At 34.8% G+C, this 17,719-nt stretch overlaps 1 protein-coding gene and 3 long non-coding RNA genes across 18 annotated transcripts in view; 2 read left to right on the plus strand and 2 right to left on the minus strand.

Annotated features, from left to right (window-relative positions):
* The window catches only part of LOC127509236 (butyrophilin subfamily 1 member A1-like), a 126,352-nt gene that overhangs the window by 47,862 nt on the left and 60,771 nt on the right, over positions 1-17,719 (plus strand). The gene's annotated exons all lie outside the window — the stretch shown is intronic.
* Positions 1-17,719, minus strand: part of LOC127509244 (uncharacterized) — a 46,375-nt gene that overhangs the window by 1,514 nt on the left and 27,142 nt on the right. The gene's annotated exons all lie outside the window — the stretch shown is intronic.
* LOC127509245 (uncharacterized) lies at positions 141-16,283 on the minus strand. Of its 2 annotated transcripts, XR_007929179.1 has the most exons (5): positions 16,084-16,283; positions 3,832-3,906; positions 1,798-1,880; positions 1,274-1,394; positions 141-1,149 (listed from the first exon to the last, which is right to left on the minus strand). It is a non-coding gene; the product is annotated as an uncharacterized LOC127509245 (long non-coding RNA). The 2 variants fall into 2 exon arrangements; XR_007929178.1 differs by lacking the exon at positions 1,798-1,880 and having other exon boundaries at positions 16,084-16,280.
* On the plus strand, positions 3,941-14,391 carry LOC127509248 (uncharacterized). Its single transcript, XR_007929182.1, has 2 exons — positions 3,941-11,736; positions 12,318-14,391. It is a non-coding gene; the product is annotated as an uncharacterized LOC127509248 (long non-coding RNA).

Here is a 17,719-nt window from a genome sequence, read left to right on the forward strand (position 1 = left end):
CTGTTTTTGGTTTTTGCTGGACTTCAAATGATGACTAATATTAAAAATGGATCTCATTATTGATGAATTCTGTTATGGACTTTTCTATCTGTTTTTAGTGATCACACATGAAACAAACTTGGGTGAGTAAAAGTACTCAATTTTTTGAGTTCAATAATTTATTGTTATTTATTTTATATGTGCCATAACAACAAACTATACATTTAAACTTGTAAATGTAACTATCTATAAAGAAAAGCAACACAAATAAAATCAACACAAGCAGGGTTCAAAATTGGTGATGTCCTTGTTGGGGTGTCAAGAATTGTATCATAATTAAGTTATTTAATCAAGTTAGTTACCATATGACATGATAATTGTTTAGTTTATGTAAAAGTAAACTGCATTACAGTAGTATAGGTCTATAGTATTTCATCACATTATTTTAGCTTAATACAACAAAGCAGATTTAATGCTGTAAAGTTACCAGGATTTCTGGCAAAATACTACAAAAAATATATTATTATTTTTTTATTATATACCCATCTGTAAATGTTCAATATTTTAACAGTGAATGTGACTCTGGATGCTGATTCAGCTCATTCACGTCTCATTGGGCCTGAAGATGAGGAAGAAGTGATGAATGACGACACAGAACCATAAGAAGGTAAAGATGATAAATTTGATGAAAATGATCTTTATGGTGACGATGGATGGATGATCCCAGAGTGTGTTTTACTATGAAGTTCAGGTGATGGAGCGAACTGAGTGGATTTAGCAGTGCTCAGACATCTGGCCAGTCTTTTAATGAGAAACTTTATCCATTTGTTAGTTTAGATCCTGATTGGTGTAAAATCTCCACTGAACATCTGTGATGATTTTTAATGAGATCAGAATCAGCATCCTTAGAAATAACTTGGATTTGGAAATATGTAAAATGATTTAGTGTTAGTAATATTAAGCATTTGATGTATAAACCTGAAAATGTGTGAACAATTTCTGTATTGATTGTTGTAGCTTGTAAGAAATACTGTTTTTTGTTACTCTTGTTTTTTGCTCAATGCAGAAGACATAACATCATATTTCCAGCAGGTTTATCCGTGATCAGGGCGCTTTCCTGTAGCAGCTCTCTGCTGAGGTTTAGAGGAATATCTTCACTGTCCACAACACCTGAAAACACAAACACAAGATGAAACTTGATTGGGATCAAATTTCCTTTATTTTGAACATGTTTCTGTTAATATAACAATGCATTTAAATTTGTTTCATGCAGTTATACGGATGCTCATCTGACCTCACAGGAAGCGCCGCCACTTGGGAAGGACGTCTGTGGCTTTGGTTTGGATCAGAATCTTCCTGCTGTACAGAGACACACTGGATCCCATCTCACCACTCACGTCAAACATGGATGGATTCTGCTCACACGTTTACAAACAGGGTAATGCAGTCAGTCGGGCATCAAAACAAAACAAAGAATCATTAGGATTTATTACATGCTGATCACCAAATAAATGGACATGAAATATTAATTTGGTTTGATTATCTATGTAAGAACAAAAGTGATTTGTGAGATAAAAATCAGATACACAGCCGAATATTAAATAAAATGTATAATTCAAAAAATGTATAATTAAAACAGTTAATGTGTTTTAATTTGTATTCAAATATAATGCACATAACTGCATAATGCATATAAATTAAATTATGCATATTTAAGTTATTTTAATTTTAGATGTTGACAATATGTAAGATTTTTGGATTAAAATATCCAAAAACCACTAGAACAAAATTATATATTTTGTTGACTTAAGTACTTACATTATCCCAGATGTTTCCAAGAATGTTTAAATCCAGAGAAATAAGTCATTTTAACCAGGATACGGACCGTGTCTGTGCATCGCCTATCAATGACATCATACCTGCGTTACCCTCGATTTTGTAGAAACCATGGAAACACCAAAAACGCTTGTGTTTTTTAAGTGTTTTATTAGACATGTGAGCAACTGTTTGGATACATTCATCGACAGAAAACTAATCATGTTATATAGCTCAACACAGTAAGTCTTATTGTTTAAATCTCGTTTTCTTGGTTTACCGTGAGTACCATGTTTTACTGCAGTGTGGAACAAGAGTCTCATAGCAGCCGCCGAGTGAACACAGAGTAGCATTATAACAACTTTCCACACACAAATGTGTCTAATATGATAAACAGTGCTACGTTACCCCACATACGGTTGACCGGAAAAATGGAAGCGATGACTGCGGCATAATAAAAGCTCCACTGCTCTCGAGACATGCTCGTCTTTCATTAGCAATCGCTCCAGCAGCCTCGCTCCGCTCCACACCCTGCTTCATACTACAGTAATGTTAATAAATCTTTAATACATTAGCTCATCCATGAATATGATTTCTGCCCGAGCCCCATCCCTATTTCTTTCCACCGGCTGTAGACGTGAAGACAACACCTCCCATGATTTCGCGTAATCAAGGCGTCATCAAGCTACGCCTTTGTTTTGAAAATTACATATTGTGCCTTTAATCTAAGATTAATAACTAACATTTTTAATGTGTGTAATGTAATTTTAATGTAAATACTTCATGCATATGCAATTTTTTAATTAAGTACATTCTGTAATTTAATTTTAATTGAATTTAATTGCATATGAATTAAAATATATACAAATATGCTTTAAATGCATATCTTGGTTGTTAAATTATTATATATATATATAATATGGAATTTTAAAATAAGTAAATCATTTTTAAAAAAAATGCACATAATTAAGTACATACTGCAATTTAAGTTTAAGTGCATATAATTTCATATGAAAAATACGCACAAATTAGTGTTTTAAATGCATACTTCCGTTGTTAAGTCATGAAACAGGCTAATTAATTTGAATAAATGTTTATATGCATAATGTATTTTAAAATGTAAATACTTTATTTAAGTACATACTATTATTTATATTTATATGTATATAATTGCATATAAATTAAAATGTGTGAATTAGTGCTTTAAATCCACATTTCAGTTGTTAAATAATAAAAATAAAGAATAAATAAAAAGTTGGCACACCCCAGCTCCAAAAGTATAAAAGACTTTTTATTTCATGTTCTCACTAATATGTGACATTTAAAGCCGTATGGCTCTTCATCAGACAGTTGTTAAATGATGTAACATGCAGGTTAATTGGCATTTTAATTGTATTTTTAAAATATGTAAATAAATATTTGATTTTTAAATGCATGAGCAATTTTTCTAATTATGTACATATTTTAGCTTATGTTTAAATGCATATAATTGCATATAAATTAAAATATATACAAATATGTGTTTTAAATGCATATTTCAGTTGTCATTTTGTAGTTAAATTATTTTAGATATTATACGTTTAATAGGTAATATTTTATAATATTAAGAAATATCTGACAAGGGAACCTGCAGAGATTTTGCAAACTGTATTATACTTACTGAAAGGGTATTTCATTTTCAGAGTAATTTAAATTCTTTAATTAAGGGTACATTTATTTTCAGTGGGTACTTAAAGTAATGTGAGTTATAGTGGTTTAGCTGCTTTAAAGAGTAAGACTGTAAGCTACACTAGAAACACTAAAGTCACTGTGTATTCGTCTGATTCAGCCGTCGTCTCACACTCACCATCTCCAGCAGTAGAAGATGTTGAGATGCACAAACATAACATCCAAATCAGTCAAATCATGTAACGTCACTGTCGTAATATTTTATTTGTATTGCATTTGTCCTGTTGTTTGTAATTTTTCTCTTGTTTTTATTGTATTTCTGACTGTTTATGTTTTGTCAGTAATTGTTTGAGGACGTTTTTTACTTACATTAGTTAGCCGATTAGTTTCTGTAGTAGCAGACTTTGGAGTTTGCTCCTCTTTTTTCATCCCAACACTGGTGTCCTACAAATCAGAGCATAAACATGTTGATCAACACCTTCTACACAGGGATTAAAGTGCTCCGCTGCTACAACTGATTTCCTTCAGCTGGACTGGGGCAAAAAAAATGCTAAAACAATATGACTGTCGTGATTAAAGTGTAATGTGAAAATGAATGAAAAGTTTCAGTTGTGACATTACATTTAGATCCGCTCACATTGCATTAATTGTTTGTTTGTATGACTAAAAAGTGTCAAGTAGATCTGCACGATTCTGGATAAACTGAGAATCACAATTTGTTTTTTTTTGTTTTGTTTATTTTTTTGTTTCAAACAGAGATCATGATTCTCCTACGATTCTGAAAAGACAACCAAACAAAATAACATGTAATTTACTAGAGGTTCTGAGAAAATATTAATTGCTGCAGTCTATTTAAAAAATGTTTAATTCATTTGAATGAGTTATTTTATAAAAATCAGTTTGAATGATTCTACGGAGGCCCACACATGACATGCAATCACGATCTCTGTTTGTTTCAAAGATATTTTTCATTACTGGATGAATCCGCATTTTTGAATGAATCTCTTGAATGAATGATTCAATGACAAATACATTTTTTAACAGTCACTTGTCGCCACCTGCTGGATTAACAGTGTAATTTATTTGAAGCGTCAAAATACATTCAAAAGGTGGTTTGCTCTATTTTTCGCTACTGTAGACATCAGTGTTTATATCTGAACTATAAACTTTTATCCCAGTACTTCTGTGGTAATTTGAATATTTGTAGCACAGAAATAATGAACTGTGTGCTTGAAAAGACTGATTGTGGAGCTGTTTCATACCTACACACAATAAGTGCTTTATCTGAGTCAGCAGCATGTTCGCTGTGATCGTACTTAGAGCCGAATCGCTGTCATTTAGAAAAAAGATTGTGCGGGTGTCTGAATCGAGATTGTGGCTGCGTTTACACTGGCACAAAAAAATCTGATCTTTTGCTCACATCTGACACAGACCGGAATTAGTTGCACACGTGTAAACACAAAAACCCACACAAGATCCGATTTTTTCGCATCCGTTCTGAGCCACTTCCAAATGTGTCCAAATCCGATTAATTTAAAAGAGACCGCCGTGTACTTGTTTTTCTTATAAGCCAAAAGCTTCAATGTAGCCCTCTTTCTCTCTCTCTCTGTTTCTGGGTGCGCATGTGAGTAGAGCGTGTGGTGAGTTTGAGTGCGATCTCTTTCTAACTTTTCTGTAGTTTGTTGTTTTTTGTTTGTTTATGTGTTTTGTGTGTAATTGTTGTAAAAGAGTAGCTTTTAGAGAAAGTTGTGGGAGTCTGCTCCCGGCGTCTCTTTCTGCCGGGAAGCATGGCTGCTCCAGGTGTTAAGTAGTGATGGTGTAACGCGGCGTGATGGGATTAAAATATTGTGTAAATTCAGTGTAGAGGAATGTGCTTTAGCGGTTGGCAATGTGGTGGGTTACAACTCTATTGTTTCTGTTGTCTAGAATGAACAACGCAGTTGTTTTGTTTTTAAACTTGATCGAAACGGCAAATGAGGTTGTTCAAACGGGAGTCGTAATTATTGATGTGCTTACACCTGTACTCCCTCTTAGTAGCCCTTCCAGAAAGATTATTTTGTCAAATGTTCCTCCTTTTGTTATTGATGCAAGTATTGCTAAAGAATTGTCTTCTTTTGGCAAGATAGTCTCTCCCATTCAGAAATTTGCTCTTGGCTGTAAATCACCCTTGCTGAAACATGTAGTGTCTTTTCGGAGACAGGTTTATATGATTCTGAAAAACAATGCTGACGAACTTAACCTGTCCTTTAATGTTAAAGTGGAGGACTTTAACTATACAGTTTATGCTACGTCTGAAAGCATAATGAAATGCTTTGGTTGTGGCAAAATTGGCCATTTGATACATGCTTGTTCTGAAAAAAATGGAAGAAAATGTTACTGTACAGACAAACTCTGAGAATAATCATTCTGGAGTTGTGTCTGTCACAGAGGATGTTGTGGCTTCTGCTGCTGTTGAGTCAGTTTCTGTCAGTTGTGAATAAACCAAATAAACCCACAATGGCAGAGATTACTGCAGGTCTTTTTTCTGTAACTGATCTCATGGTTTTTGAGACTGCTGAAAAAAGCAGCGACATCAATGTAACTGCAGATAACATGACAACTACTGACAAACAGGTCAGTGAGGGTGTTGTTGAATTGGAAATGGAAACAGAGTCAATCTTCAAAATCCCTACTAAAAGGAAAAAAAAAATTGCCAGAGTAAGGTGATTAAACAAGCAAAAAAAGACAAAAATGAGGCTGAAAGTTTAACCTCTGACAATGATGCAGATTTTACAGACTCTAATACTTCTGACTGTTCTTATCTTTCATCTCAAAATGAAAATGAAAATCAGATAACAGTATATGGATTTGAGGAAATCAGCAAATTTTTGAAAGAAACTAAAGGGCTACCTGGAGTTCAGGTTGAAGATTACTTCCCTGATCGATCAACTTTCATTAATGATGCAAAGTTTTTAATGAAAGAAGGTGTATTTGCTGATAGAGAAGTTTATCGTCTCAGGAAAATTGTGAGTAAACTTAAAAAGCAAATCCTTAATGATGAAAAACAAGATATGATGTAACTTCTTTTTTCTGGTAGCTGTCTTAGCATTGCTGGCTGTTTCTTTTAATTTTTGTTTTTTTAAAACATCATTTATTATGAGAGATTTTAAAATTGGAACTCTCAATTTAAATGGTGCTAGAGACAGAAGAGAATGTGTTTGTTTGAATTTATAAAACAAAAGCGTCTTGGTGTTACTTTTGTTCAAGAAACACATAGTGACTTAAATGAGGTAGACTGGAAAAAGGAATGGGATGATCAAATTTCATTTGATCAAAGTCATTTGTCTTCTAACAGTGGAGGTGTAGCTGTGTTGTTTTCAAGGAAATCACTAACAATTTCTTGTGAAATAGAGGAAATAGTCAGAGGGCGTCTTTTAAAAATTAAAGCCAAGTTTGAAATGTTTTAATGATTTTTTTTTTTTTTTTTTTTTAAATATATATGCTCCTATACAAAGAGGGCTGAAAGAATTTTTTTTTTATATATACAATTAGTGATGTTATGAAAGACCTAAGTTCAGAAGAATTATTGTGCCTAGGTGGAGATTTTAACTGTACAGTAAATGATAAATTAGACCGGAACCATTTAGAGCCACATATTGCCTCACAAAAAGCTCTCACACAATTAATAAAAACATTTGATTTATGTGATGGTTGGAGGAATGTGCATCATAAGAACAGACAATATACTTGGGCACACAGTAGAGATAATCTTATTTCTATGGCAAGACTGGATAGGCTTTATGTGTTTAATTTTCAAGCAAATCTGGCTAGAGATTGTAAAATAATTCCAGTTGGTTTTTCTGATCATTGTTCAGTTATTTGTAATTTTTTTTTTATTAATTATGTGAATTTAAAGAGTGCTTACTGGCATTTGAATACATCACTTTTAAATGATAAGAAGTTTATTGAAATTTTTAATTTGTTTTGGGAAACTTGTAAAGAACAAAAACAGTTTTATACTTCCTTACAACAATGGTGGGATTGTGGCAAGGTCCATATTAAACAACTGTGTCAAGAGTACACTCTTAATGTTAGTAAGGAAATGGCTCAGTCAATGAAAGAGTTAAAAAATGAACTAGTAGAACTTTTGTGTACAACAGCTTCTACAGGTGATGGTGATTGTTTTGAAAGCAGTAAATCCAAAAAAGAAATGCTTGCAGATTTATTAGGTGTGAAAGCACAAGGGGCGTTACTTCGCTCGCGTTTTCAAAGTATCACACAAATGGATGCACCACCTAAATTTTTTTTCAATTTAGAAAGCAAAAATGGACGTATCATTCACTCATTGCGCTCTGACAGAGGAAAAGAGCTTACTGAGCCTAATGAAATACACAAACATGCTGTTGCTTTTTACTCAAATTTATATAGATGTGAATTGTCTCAGAGAAAATGAAGATTCTACTTTTTTTAATGATCTTCCAAAGATTGACGAAGAGTCTAATAATATGCTTGAACAATCTCTGTCACAAAATGAATTATACACAGCTATGATTAGAATGGAAAATGGGAAGACTCCTGGTATTGATGGGATTCCTGTTGATTTTTATAAAATTTTATGGCCAGTGATTGGTGAAGATTTTTTTTGCGTTCTTAATGATAGTTTGAGTAAAGGATTGTTACCACTAAGCTGTAGAAGAGCTGTTACTACTCTGTTGCCTAAGAAAGAGGATCTTCAAAACATAAGCAATTGGAGACCAATATCTCTTTTTTGCGCAGATTATAAAACATTATCAAAGGCTTTAGCTACAAGGTTAGGTAAAGTTTTGAGTCAAGTAATACATTCCGATCAGAATTATTGTATACCCAATAGATCAATCTTCGACAATATATCATTGGTTCGAGACGTTCTTGAGGTTGCAAGGTTATTGGGTGTTAATTGTGGTCTGATTTCACTTGACCAGGAAAAAGCCTTTGACCGTGTTGAACACACATATTTGAGAGATGTTTTAGAGGCTTTTGGTTTTAGTCAGAATTTTATAAATATGATTGAGGCCGTGTATTGTAACATTGAGAGTATACTCAAAGTCAATGGTGGTTTGAGTGCTCCTTTTGAAGTTCAGAGGTGAGTTAGACAGGGATGTGCTCAGTGGTGTAGTCTACGTGATACGCAGGTACACGCCGTATACCCACTAGGAAAGGTCAAGGATTTCCGTATACCCACTTAAAAAAGCACGAGGATACGTAACCATCCAATAAATCACAATATGATTTGTGGTTTGTTGCTTTTGACATGAAACAAAGTCTCATATTTCTCAAAGTCTCAAGTTTCATATTTTGCCCATTTTACTTCGGAATAAAAACAACATAAATACCGTTTTGGCGCTCTTTAATCTATGGTAGAGACAGATCGCTGTAGCCTCAGTTCAAGAGAAGCGGCAGGCTGACGCGCACGTTAACTGATCCTCTCCTCCGCTTTAATACCAGTTACAGCGCGAAATAAACATGAATAAACTTCAAGGTATGATAAAAGATACACTACAACTTAACGAAATCCATATCATGTCTCGTATAATCGCTTAATCAGTGTTTCAGCCGCGGAAAGACGTTAATAACAGCTTGTAAACAATGTAACTTAACTTCACATTTACCTCAGAACAAACATATTCAGTGACCATAAACTCGTTCAGCTAGAAAAATGAACTCTTGAGAGGAGCATTTAGCTAAATATATACACCATATTATATATAATTATAATTTTTAATGTTCTTCAATAGCCTTTTTGAAGAACATTACCCATGTTTGAATAAATCCGTCAAGTTGACAGCCACCATGTAAAATTTTTATATTTCAAAAAACGAATTGGAGTAAAAATAATTTTAAAGTTTGTAGGCCTATTATAACTTTATTATTATAAAAATTTCTTTAAGTGTTATTTAAGTTTGTACAAATCAGTTCATTTTAACCTTCAATATTAATGTAGTACCAACTGATTGCCATTTTATGTAGATAATGTAGTCCTATTTTACAGCATTAGTTGAGAGATTTTTTTTTCTTGAGAAAATTTGCCATGTACTGTACCTGATATACAGTATATCCAAAATAACTGATATTGAATCGAATTGCAAGTTAGTGAATTGAAATGCATAACTATGATGGCAGACTGGCAGGAAATGGTGCAAAACAGAAACAGGGTGATAAGCCTCATCTTTCCATTATTGTTACACTCTAAAAATGCTGGGTTAAAAACAACCCAAGTTAGGTTGAAAATGGACAAACCCAGCGATTGGGTTGTTTTAATCCAGTAGTGGGGTTAAATTTCCCAACTTGCTGGGTAGTTTTATTTAACCCAACTATTGTTTAAAAATGACTATGTGGCTGGCTTAAAATGAACCCAAAATAGGTTGGAAATTGAAAATCAGACACATAATTACTAGAGGCAACAATAATAATAATAATCAAAGGTGAACATTTATTAATAAACAATTGAATAAATGTTTATTGTTTAATTATTATATTTAATATTAATAAATGTTAATTTCCAACATATTTTGGGTTCATTGTAAGCAAGCAATGCAGCAGTTTTTACACAATAGTTGGGTTAAAATTACCCAGCAGGTTCCTTTTGTTGATTATATAACTGACATTTTGATAAAACACACATAAGCAGTCTTTCAGAATGCTCTCAATAACATGTAGCCTAGATCAGTTGCATACTATGTGCTTTAGTGAGTGTGGCGGTGATTATGGGGTGTCGCTCTGGGACAGGTGAGTATGAGGCTGGGAGGGAAAAATCACAGTATACTCACTACAAAAAAAACTAGACTACACCACTGGATGTGCTATGTCAGGAATGTTATATTCACTGGCTATTGAACCTCTACTTCATAAATTAAGAACCGAGTTAAGTGGTTTTACTATACCAAACTGTAATGCCTCTTTGCACCTTTCTGCTTATGCTGATGATGTTAAAAAATTGGAGATCATTGTTAATGGTTTTAAAAAACTTTCTTCTGCAAAAGTCAACTGGGCAAAAATAGGGCTGTGCTCAGAATATCGATACAGCGATACATCGTCATGAACTCCTGACGATGCGCGAGTCTGTCGTGCTTCTGAATGTAGCCAATAATCACGTGACGTCAATTGGCGCTAATTTAGCAACGCGAGCAGCAGAGCGAGACATTCAAAATGGATAAGATGATTTTGCCACCGCCGACAAAAGTAAAATCAAAAATATGGGAGAATTTTGGGTTTTACGCTAAACCGGAGAGTCAGACATTAGACATGAGTCGATATGCAAGAACTGCAAAACAAAAGTTATGTACTCCGGCAACACGACGAACCTCTCTCTGCATATGTCAAGACATCATCCAGACCAGCCAGCCCTGGTCGCAGCAGGTAGGCCTAGTAGCACATATCTGTCATCCCAGAAGCAGCCAACGTTGCCTGATGCTTTCATCTCAAAAATCTTACCCACGTCTCAGCGATCTCAAAAGATTACAAATGCATTAATGCGCTTCATATGTCAGGATTTACGGCCATACAGCGTTGTCGAGAATAACGGCTTCAGACAATTGCTTCACGAGTGTGAGCCACGCTACACAATACCAACACGTCAGTTTTTAACAGAAACGGCAATTCCCCGGTTGTATGATGAAGTTAAGCGAGACGTTCTGCTGTCACTCTCTTCTGCACAGAGAGTTTCCATTTCCTGCGATGCTTGGACTTCGAGAGCAACCCAATCGTATGTTACGATAACCTGCCACTACATATCTCCACAGTGGGAACTTGTCTCGCACGTTCTGCAGACTAGAGTGATGTTTGACAATCACACCGGAGCAAACATCGCAGATTTGCTAAATGATGTGATGCAAGAATGAGGAATAAAAGAAAGATCCAGTGCTTGTGACTGAAAGTGCATCTAACATGTCAGTAGCTGCAGAGCTAGCCAAATTAGTTCATGAGATGCTTTGCTCACTTTTTGAGTCTGGCTGCTCAACGGGCTCTTAGTTACCGAAAGTTTCCCCATCTTCTCGGAAGAGTTCGGAGCATCACAACATTTTTTAGGAAAAGTACAATCGCCTGCCATGTCCTGCACGAGAAGCAAAAGGTACTTGGTCTTCCTGAGCATAAGTTGATGACCGATGTCTGTACGAGGTGGAACAGCGCACATGACATGTTGGAGCGATTCGTAGAACAGCCTGCATTACTGAAGTACATTACTTTTTGAAGGAGGAGAACAGACAGGAGGTCCACACCAAAATGGCAATGGAGGCATCACAGATTTCGCTTGCAACGGTAAGTTGACTGTATGAAAACTAAGTTAATTATATCAGCTAGTTATATTATAATAATGTCTTCTCACTTAATTTTATAGATTCGTTTTTATACTGCCCCGTTTTTTTTTTTTTTTTCTATCTGTAAAAATATTTTTTTTGGAAATCAACTCAAAATATGTTCTAGAACAACATACGTTTTTATTAATGTGGTCTACAAAATATAGGCTACATGAGTTTACAATACACACTTTACAATAAGGTTCATTTATTAAACATTAGTTAATGTATTAACTTACATGAACTAACCATGAGCAATACATTTGTTACTGTATTTGTTCGTCTTTGTTAATGTTAGTTAATAAAAAATACAGTTGTTCATTGTTTGTTCATGTTAGTTCACAGTGCTTTAACTAATGTTAACAAGATTTTAATAAAGTATAAGTAAATGTTGAAATTTTAACAAAGATTAATAAATGCTGTAGATGTGCAGTTCATGATTAGTTCATTTAACTAATGTAGTTAACTAATGTTAATTAATTAACCTTATTGTAAAGTGTTACCAAGTTATTAATTACAAATGTCATCTTATGATTATTTCAGAACCAGAGTAATGAAGCGGATCAGAACAGAAAGAATGCTGAGACCGATCTGTCGCCACCCTGCAAGAGAGAGAATGTGGACTCATGTGCTCTTGAGGACTTGTTTGGAGATGCATTTTCCCCTCCCAAAACACAACAATCACCTCTGACACTGTATAATCAGGCAGAGGTTGAAGTCAGGACATACAGAGACACAGAGCCATTACCTCTTACAGAGGATCCACTCATCTGGTGGAAGGAGCACCAGTCTGTTTTTCCTTTACTATCAAACTTGGCAAGATGTACCCTCTGCATCCCTGGCACAAGCGTAGCAGCAGAGAGGGTGTTCTCCACTGCTGGAGATATAATTACAGCAAAGAGGAGTGCTCTTAACCCTGAGCATGTTGATCAATTGTTGTTTCTGCATAAAAATCTGAAGATGTAATTGTAAATGTGATGTGTTGTAAAACACTTAAGACCAAATTGTTAAATACTAGGTGTTTAAAAGGGTTTGAGGAAACCAAGTTAAATTTAAGTTGTTACAGTTTTTGCTTTTATGGAATATGTTTTAAGTTTTGTTTAGTCATTGAGCTTTGTTGATATGCTTCAGTGTCACTATAATTGTCATTTCAGTTACTGAGGCAGAGACTTTAAAAGCAAAAGGAAGAGCCATTCTAAGCTTTTTTTTGTGACAATTTTTTTTTATTTCATTTAAGTCATTGTTTTTTCAATGACAAAAACAAAATTGTTTTTCAGTTATCACAACTGTTATAACACTGGTTATTCAATAAACACCTATTACTGTTACTAAACTCTGCTCAAAAGAAAATTAAATTCCAAATTGATCCATATCGTGATATGTATCGTATCGTGGCTTTAGTATCGTGATATGTATCGTATCATGACAATGTTGGTGATACACAGCCCTAGGCAAAAAGTGAGGCCCTTTGAATGGGAGATTGGAATAGAGGACTTCCCAACTTACCTGGAGGTTTAATCTGGAAGAAAGGTGGTTTAAAATACCTTGGAGTTTTTTTTAGGTAATGATGACTTTGTTCAAAGGAATTGGGATTGTATGCTAGAAGAAAAAAAAAAATCAAAGGATTTTTTTACAGAAATGGAAATGGCTACTTCCCCATCTGTCTTATAGAGGTCGCACACTTATAATGAATAATTTAGTGGGGTCCTCTTTATGGCATAAATTTGCATGTGTAGATCCACCTGTTGGACTTTTACCAAAGCTTCAAGGAGAAATGGTTAATTTTTTCTGGGACAGTTTGCATTGGACACCTCAAAGTGTTCTTTTCCTGCCAAGAGATGAAGGGGGTCAAGGTTTGATTAATCTTGTCAGCAGAGGAGGAACTTATCGATTACAATTCATTCAGCGATTACTGATGGGACCTCAAAGTCTAGCGTGGAAGCCATTGGCACAAAGCATTTTACGTGGAGTGAATGGAATGGGACTTCATGCTGCGCTTTTCTTAATGGATCATTCTTTTCTGGATTTGACTGTATTACCCTCTTCTTATAAAAGTCTCTTTAAAGTGTGGAGACTTTTTAAACATCAGTGGACTGAGTCAGCTACATCTCTTTTTTGGTTGCTTGAAGAACCTGTAACCATCGACACGACAGCCACGACACAGTTCCTCAACAACCGTCCATACCGGCGTGATGAATACGATCCTCAATTGGATGGAACTGAAATAAATACTTTTAATGTTGCGATCCTATTGGACTTATGATAGCAACCTGAATTGTAACAAAGCACTGTTGGCCAGAGGAGAACTGGCACCCCGACTAAGCCTGGTTTCTCCCAAGGTTTTTTTCTCCATTTTAACACCAATTTGCCACTTGTCTGCCACCTGATGTCACCTGATGGAGTTTGGGTTCCTTGCCGCTGTCGCCTCTGGCTTGCTTAGTTGGGGACACTTGACTTGACATTTTGATATTCAACAGTGCTTTTGATCTGCCTGCATTGACACTATTCTTTAAGAGCTGCTGTGCAGTCAAACAATGTACCAGTTATCAATGTAAAGCTGCTTTGACACAATCTACATTGTAAAAAGCGCTATATAAATAAAGGTGACTTGACTTGACTGTGGTTTTTGGGAGTCGCCTTGATGTGTCAGGTGATGCCATTCCAGGGCTTAAAGACTTACTTGTGTCAAAGAAGTTATTACAATTGAAAGATATTGATGACAAAGCAGGACCTGGACTAAAAAATGCAGAAACTGTTGCTGTACATCTGGGTATAAGATCAGTGAGATTTGCTAGAAAGTTTCTAGATAAATTGGATGGGGTTTTAAACTCCAAAGAAAAAAACTACTTGAGGAATGCAATATGGGTCTTATTTCCACTGATGCTTATGATTTTTTCCCAGACATCAGAATTATACCTGATCTTGAAAAATCCAATTATAATAGTCCACTGTTGTGTTTGAATAAAAATGAAAATCTTGATTTTTGCACAGTCAAAGGAAAGGTGCTATACAGATGCATTGTGAAGATGTACTGTACAATGATGAGTTGTTTTTTATACATGAATTAAGGTAATTTGAAGAACTTAAATTTAAAGAACTGTTTTTAATAAAGTATTTGTAAATCTCAACTCTCTCTCTCTCTCTCCCTTGAATTCATTAAAAAAAAAACTGAATTCTAAAACTTATAACTGTAGATAAAATATCAAACGCAAATTACCTTTATTTTCCGGTCTATATTCATTCAGTCAGAATTCGCGCTGCAAAACATCCACGACACTGACAGCTGTTAACTTATCTATTCTGGCAGGTAATCATGGCCACTCGACATGAAATATATAAATAATTTTAATAGCACGGCCATTCAAAACCCGAGGATCTGCTATGTGCAAGTAAAACTATCAATGACAATCATTTTAGGGCAGGAAGTAATGTAAACACAGATATCCGATACCAGTCGTGTCTAAAGGGAATGTAAACACACTGGACAAAAAATCAGATATGGTCAAAAGATCGGATCTGTGCATTAAGACTTGCAGTGTAAATGCAGCCTGTGATCTTTTAATGATTCAGTATGGGTTGCACAGACTAGTCAACTTTAATGCTCTGCCATGTCGCTTTAAGCTGGACGTCGACTAGTCACTGATCATGGCCTATAGAGGGCGCAACAGGATAAAAAAATCTTTTTAGTCCACTTTTACACTCTGTTTCCAAACAGTTAAAATGACAAATAAATGCATACTCCAAAAGCACTTTACAAGATATGTCACGTATGTCTGTTTTGCACCATGTTCTGTTTGTCACATGTCCTCCTTTGTTTAGTTTTCCCACCTTTAGTTAGTTGTCATGGTTTCTAATTTGATTAGTGTCCTTGTTTCAGGTGTGTCTTGTTTATTATCTCATTAGTTCCCTCATTAGTTCTTGTATAATTACTCCTTGGTTTGTTCACTCTTTGTCCTGTCATTTATGTTTTGGATGTGTTACCTACCCGTTGAGTTCTTATTAAACCTTTTGAGTTTATTGGAAACCTGCTTCTCCTGCTTTCTTCTGCCTGTGGTCACATGCCGTTACAATATGATTGATTATACCATCTGGATGCTCAATATTGATGGGTTAATGCACATTTTAAACATCTTTCATAAAATTAAAACAGCTTTGGAATTACGCATATTGGCAATAGAAAAGCTGTTCTTCATCTTCCTTCAAAACACTATTGGTTTTGAGTATTTAAAGAAAGTGATGGGTAACAGAATGTGACGTTATTAATCTGATTCTGATCCACGATTCTGTCTGTCACATGGGTTGAAGATACCTGGATGGTGAAGGTGCCTTTGGCTGCATCCGTCTGCAGGTGAATCTCCATCGCTGCTGAATCTCCTCCTGCTGTCATCATCTTGTGCCACAGTTTCTCCAGCGCATCACTGCCGTTTGAGATCAGCTCTCTGATGAACACCTACAGAATCACTTCCAGCCCACTCTGATCAATGCTTTTCCATTACTATTATCATTTTAAAATAATATTTCTGGGGTGGTTTTCTAGTTGTAAATCAGGTTTCAAATACTTGAAATTGAATGGCATATTTATTACAATTTTTTTGTACTCCGATAAGACAAAAATTACTATATTTAGCCACATCAAGCTGATTAAATATTTAATTTATTAATTGATCAAATAAATCTATATGGTGGCCAACAGCCAATACATTGCAGATATATACATAACACAACATTAAAGGGAAAACTTGTGCTTCTCAAGCATAGATTTGGTTTATTTTTCAAGGTTAATAATTGTGGAGACGTTCCTAATGTAATATAATTTAATGTACATGAAATGTTCACGTCGATTTTAACTGTGGAAATTGCTTTTTCTTTCTTCAGCAATGCATTTTAGCTTCCCTCATGCCTTCAGCTTTTCCTCTTGAATCACACCAGAGGACGACACAGGAAAATTTCAAATGAATGTGAAGAAGATAATTTGCATCTCAGAACCTTATTAATCTGAAGCATTTATCTTAAGGCTCTTTTCATTTTTATAATTTACTATTTCTATATCCAAACCTTATGCTTGCAGTTTAACACACAAATGTTTGCTTTATTATTCATAACACAACAATAAATGTAATTTTATAGTAAAAAAGACAAAATTGTCTCCATTTTATATGGACAGCATTATATTTAACTGTCTCTGGCAACTTTATTAATATAATAACTGAATAAAATAGCAGATAGTATATCATAAATTGTAAAATAATATAGTCTATAAAATAAAAAATAGCAAATAAAATAGTGAGTAGGCTAGTGAATAGTACAATCATATAATAATATAAGCCGTATAATAATATTATAATAATAATAATAATAGGCAGACGAGGTCTCTTGGAAATGCAGATAACAGTCCACTGACAGGATTTCTTCAGCCTTTTTTGAGGTTCCACTGGCTAAACTGGGGTAAAAATATAAATGAGCCACGATTAGATGACAGGCAATTAAATCACCTGCTCTTCGGACATGGAGGTGTCGGTTTAGGTCTATCTGTACTTCTGACAGCCTGAGCTGTCCTGTCAAAGTCCTCTGGCTTCATTGCACAGAAGACTCACTTGCGATTTTGATCAGTTAATGATATAAACTATAATATAATCTCAGACCTCATAAAAATCATGTAAACTTTTATAAAATCTCAGTTTTCATAGATAACGAGCGTTGTCGTTAGCTTTTAATAGTCTGACTTTGGTGGTCAACTAGCTGTCAAAACAATGTTATAATGACCAAATACAACCAGAAACAACTGTTCAGAATTACATGTGAAAGGTAATTCCCCGATATGTGGTTTGGATTGTGCGACGATTTTTAAAATCTCAAAATAGTTAGGCATCTTTTCGTCTGTCCACTTATGAGAGTTACGGCATGTTGCCCCTACAAATATGGCGGCGCCGTTGACGTGCGATCCA

This window comes from Ctenopharyngodon idella, chromosome 3, assembly GCF_019924925.1.
Source record: "Ctenopharyngodon idella isolate HZGC_01 chromosome 3, HZGC01, whole genome shotgun sequence".
NCBI classification, from domain to species: domain Eukaryota; kingdom Metazoa; phylum Chordata; class Actinopteri; order Cypriniformes; family Xenocyprididae; genus Ctenopharyngodon; species Ctenopharyngodon idella.